Genomic DNA, 5,599 nt, shown 5'->3' on the forward strand with positions numbered 1-5,599 from the left:
TCTCAGTCAAGATTATTTTTATTAAACAACCGACGAATTTGCATTTAATTCAATGGAGTCTTAAAATTTTTTATACTTTTTATGCTCCATGTGTTGTGAAAGAAATAGTATTAAATGCACTATACACAATGTTCCAAAAAAACTGTTAGAGCCGAAAAGGGGTAATTCTAGAAGTGTTCCTGAACAACAATTTTTAAAAATTTGATAAAATGCAAAGTGAGCCATGATTTTTGAATTATTAACGAAAAACACTGACTAACGAGAGAAAGCGTAGGGCCCGTGCTAACCCACGACCGAGCGTCACGACTGGCGCCGACACTCTATTGGCTAAGCGCGGCCTACGCGCGCTCTCATTGGTCAGCGTTTTTCGTTAATAATTCAAAAACCATGGCTCACTTTGCATTTTACCAAAGGGAATTGTTGTTCAGAAACACTTCTCTTCAGCTCTAACACTTTTTCTGGGTCTCTCTGTATATTGAAGGTCGTATATTTCGGATGAGTTGTTGTATGAGGTGATGGAGGACTGAATTCTAGCGCTCTAGCGCCAGCTAACTTCCACCGTTGTCGACGGCACGGGATACGTAGAGCTCTTTTTGCGAAATACATCATCATTCCGCTAGCGGCGAGCCATCCACATATATGTATATACATTTACTCTTGGAAGCTACGTTCTTGGCAGCTATCCTACGACTCCACTTCCTGGACGATCGCTTGATTGACCAGAACGACTCAAGCATGGCGACCCACTTCTCCTCTATCATCCCAGTTTAAAATATATTTCAAGATACATCGAATAACTATTATAGGAAATAATTGAGACGATCGATCACTAACATCAATCGCATTGGTCAGTGCCATCATTGGTTCACTCGGGCGAGTACAATGGCGACCGAACGGAAATATGGGCGTTTCTGAGGCTAGCTACTGTTTATCGGCTGGGACAAAGCGACTGAATCTATTCAAGTAGGGGCCATGTAACTAACATAATCTCGACCATCTGTCAACCCGAAATTTTGTTCGTTCAACGATGGCTGCTCGGTTAATTCCGGCACCGTCTGCGCGGACAATGTGCCCCGAGGGTTGCTGCCCCTTCACCGGAGAAGTTTGCGCGAGCAACTGGAAAGCATCGACTTCGGTAGTCGCACATGTCAATGATTAAAGCGTAGCTCGATATTGTCTGCGCCGTGATTTATCTACCGACCGAGTCGTAAACCATTGCTCATTGTGTCGCCCTCGCGGCATCTTCCTACAATGGATTTGGACGACATTGGTTCCCGTCGCCTCTCGTTTCAAGCGAACACTATTAATTAAGAGAAATCGGTGTAATATAAAATTCTACCATCGGTCCATTTATTCCCGGGCCAACCGAAAACGGTACATTTGCTTTATAACAGACGACCCGGAAGACCGTTGAGAACTTAACTCGTAACGATCGTATATCATCCTCGCTAGCAGAGCTTTCCATTACCTCTGCCCACCTACTCGTAAATTTATTTTTGTTCCTGTTTCTAGAAGAAAAAAAAAAAAGCTTTATGAGCCACGATATTAGATTCCGGTCGGCTGCCCTCGCTTCAGCTTACCGCGGGCGATGGTCTTTAATTATGATCGGCGAAACACCCGGCTTGATTCGGGGGAATAATAATTTCGCGGGTGTCAAGTGCCGTGAACTGCCACCGCATTTACGTGTAAAGGGAATCTAGCAAATGCCCCCGGTAGTTTCTCCATTACGCAGTCCTGTTACGCGAACCTAATGTTTTAGCGCGGTGCCAACGGGGATGAATTCCGAGATCTGGGCCATCGACGTGTTACCGTTTACCCTATTAGAGACGTTCCTCTCTGTACCCGACGCGCCCGTACTCATTACATAGTGAAATTTCATCTGTACGAAATACATCCGTCTACCAGTTACGCGCGTAGCCGTTACCCATTCTGAATGATCCGATCCCATGGCAATATACAGGGTCTTCAAAACAAAATCATTTAATATTTATATGGTACATAGGATGCACTGTACTGTGTAAAAAAGCTTTAGTAAACGTAGGTCAATCGTTTTTGAGATGTAAACATTTTTCTTTGTTATTAACATAATTGATTTACTAACTGGATTTTCGATCAATCATGATACTAGCAAACTAGTAAAGTGGAGTATGGAGCAACCACACGCGGTCAAAAGCCCACTTAGCTCATAGTGCTCATCATGTTTTTTGTAACGCACGGATGGATTTTCGTGGTTTTTCGTACGTGTTCAGCGGGACTGATGTAACTGTTTTTTGATACGGCAACGACGCGCGACGGATCTAAGATGGGGGACGAGATTTTCGCAAATCTGACTTGAGATTTGTGATCTGCGACCCAAAAAGACCATCCTATACTAAATTTGTCATGAATCCGAAAAATCTTGTCTGCCATCTTAGCTCCGCCATCGTGAATTTTGCAAATCTTACTTGAGATTCGTAATCAGCGACCCAAAAAACCATCTTATACTAAATTTGTCATGAATCTGTTGATTTTCAAAAATCTTGTCTGCCATCTTGGCTCCGCCATCTTGAGTTTTGCAAATCTTACTTGTGATTCGTAATCTGCGACCCAAAAAACCATCCTATACTAAATTTGTCATGAATCTGTTGACTTTCAAAAATCTTGTCTGCCATCTTGACTCCGCCATCTTGAATTTTGCAAATCTTACTTGTGATTCGTAATCTGCGACCCAAAAAACCATCCTATACTAAATTTGTCATGAATCTGTTGACTTTCGAAAATCTTGTCTGCCATCTTGACTCCGCCATCTTGAATTTTGCAAATCTTACTTGTGATTCGTAATCTGCGACCCAAGAAACCATCCTATACTAAATTTTGTCATGAATCCGAAAAATCTTGTCTGCCATCTTGGCTCCGCCATCTTGAATTTTGCAAATCTGACTTGAAGTTCGTGATCAGCGACTCAAAAAACCCCCTTATTCCAAATTCGGCTTCAATCCGGGTATTCGCATAAAAATGAAACGAGCTGTAGACGCGACGACCGCGAAGTGGCAAACGTTTTTCAGCGGGTCAGAAAAAATATGACCGCGCTACACGTCAAACCGATAATGGCCGCTGGAAATTGGCGCGGAGCGGCGCGTGTAGATGTCATGCGAAAACTTCGAAAAAGCAGGAATTACGACGCGGGCTCGCGTTTACGCATCACGCGCGGTGTGTAACTGCCGTGCGGCGTTGCGTTCCCGAGGAGCGCGGTTTATTTTGCAATAGTCGTAGATAAATATTCCGGCCACGGTTTATCCCCGCGATCACTCCGGCTCACGCTGCACCGGTTATAACGCGCTACGGAAGCCGTATTCGCGTTACACGCGAGATAATGGACCAGGGACGCGTATAAGCATCCACGCTACGTTGGCTACGTACAATGCGATTTATACGAATCGTAAATAGCCGCGTCATGTCCGTTGATCATAATTTCGACCCTTCTGCACACGACTCTATACATCTCGTCATCCCTCTTGCAGTCCTCTTTTTTTTTTCGGCCATTTTAAAGAGCGAGAACGGGAAATTCGTGTTTCATGATGCTTTCAACTATAACGATCATTAAAGAGTAACTGGGAAAAATGGTCGCCAACAGAGTAACCGTAAATCCTTTAGCTCGGATAACGGTCTCAAATATGGAAATAGCATTTATCTATATCATCAATTGCTTTTTATTGATACAATTTAAGTGTACCTTCAATTTGTTATGATCCTGTCGGCGGGAGAAAAATCGCGCCATATTTTATCCAGTTGTAAGAGAGAAAAGAGGACCGGGATGAAACTGAATAAGATTACTGCACAAATAAATTCGAATCCGCTTTTAAGTCTCGAGTTAACGTTGGCAGCGTCGTAAAACGGGCGTAATGAAATTATACGAGGTCTATAATACGAAATGCAATGACAAATTTAGTCATTTTACGCTAGTCAAAAGAATAGCGTTACCAGGACGAACGAGCAACGTTCATTAGCCATCAGCGAATTATTCAGCAAAGGGAATCTAATTGCAAGAATTCTTTTCTCTCGTGAAACATTAGAATAAGAATAGAAGAAAATCAACAATTTTCTGCTACTTGCTGCTCTGCAGTATTTATTTTAGGAAGTTATATAAACGTGCGGGAGTAAAGAAAAGTGGGATTTCTTCTAACGAAATTTATGCGACGACTGTTTTGCAATTAGGACTCGGGGTCGGATAAATTGGAAAAGTTTCTATCAATTTGAAAATTGAATGAAATCGAGCCCGGAGGTTCAACGTCTGCCCGATTGATTTGAATATTCAAAAGTACAAGATCTACTAGTTTGGACTTTAATTAGATTCATGAAACCTCCTGCCTTTTTTCCTCGTGCTGCCCGTCGGCTGAAAGAATTAATCAGAAGCGAACGAGCTGTTTTGTCGAAATGTAGATCAACCTCTTTTCAATGCTGTTAAACGACGTTTATTCTTTTTTTTGCGTTTAGGTCGATATTCATATGCGAATTTGGAATTAAGTACAATGGCCAAAATAGGGGAGGAACAAAAATACTAGGAATAGCATGAGTGGTCGACAATGAGTATAAATTATGCCATTAATGATAAATTAGTTTGTTGTTTAACGCCATTATGAAATTGTGTTGATCAATCGGTCAGGGTATGAGTCAAAAATATATTTTCTAATAAAAAATGTTCGGGTCGAAAGCGACACGTGGCGAAGATTCCGGTTATGACGAGCCAGCTGTTAGTGTTTCCAGCTGGCCGTACCTCTCGAGTGTTCAAAAACTTTTTAATAAAGGTCCAAATTGACGACAACACTTCAGGAAGAAATATCTGAAGAGCAATTCTTTTTCTTCTCGTTCCTCGCCCCTCAATTTATTTCCTTAGAAAGTTGCCCGTTATTGAAACCCTTCGCTCTATGTTCTAGATACCGTCTCATCACACTTTTCATAGTACTCATTGACTACACACATAATCGAATAACTCATTCTGTACTTCCTTTTACATCCTTAAAAGGGAACATACTCTAATTTAACATGACGTTCTCATAGTATAAGAAAGTAGGCCTCCATGTCGGCTGCCATTTTCTCATGACGTCATGTTGTTAATTATGAGCGGTCTCTAATTTAAAAGCTAAAATCATGGTTTTGTGAAATACATGATGTAAAAATAAAAGGTGTGTTCTTCCACATCCATTTGAACAACTAATCACAGATGTTTCTACTCGTCGACCATTTTGGACTTCTAACCAATCACGCTTCATATTAAAACAGAGCGAATTTTAAAATCGTAAACGTATTAAAAATTTAGTTCTCGGTGTGTAATATATATGCGCGTTCGGACTAAACAATAGGTCATCGTACTTCCAATATGGCCGACGAGTGAAAGGCGCATGCGAAAAACATACTTTATGTTTTTACATCTTGATTACTAGCCATGTTATTGGTTGGGCGATTTTGTCCTGCGCAAGAATCAATTATTATTAGTATATTTTTTAATAGAGTGGACTTACTGTCCTTTCTTATACTTTGACGTCCTCGCAGCCATTTTGAAAACCATTAAACGGTCCCTTTCGTAGACTTACTTTCGTTCCATTTTCAAAACTACGAAGAA

The 5,599-nt window shown here is 41.3% G+C and overlaps 1 protein-coding gene across 2 annotated transcripts in view; it reads left to right on the forward strand.

The window, feature by feature from the left end:
- The window catches only part of LOC108624588 (glutamate receptor ionotropic, kainate 1-like), a 198,932-nt gene that overhangs the window by 41,566 nt on the left and 151,767 nt on the right, over positions 1–5,599 (forward strand). The gene's annotated exons all lie outside the window — the stretch shown is intronic.

The sequence above is a fragment of the Ceratina calcarata genome, unplaced genomic scaffold (genome assembly GCF_001652005.2).
Source record: "Ceratina calcarata isolate Rehan_Ccalc_2016 unplaced genomic scaffold, ASM165200v1 scaffold32.2, whole genome shotgun sequence".
NCBI lineage: Eukaryota > Metazoa > Arthropoda > Insecta > Hymenoptera > Apidae > Ceratina > Ceratina calcarata.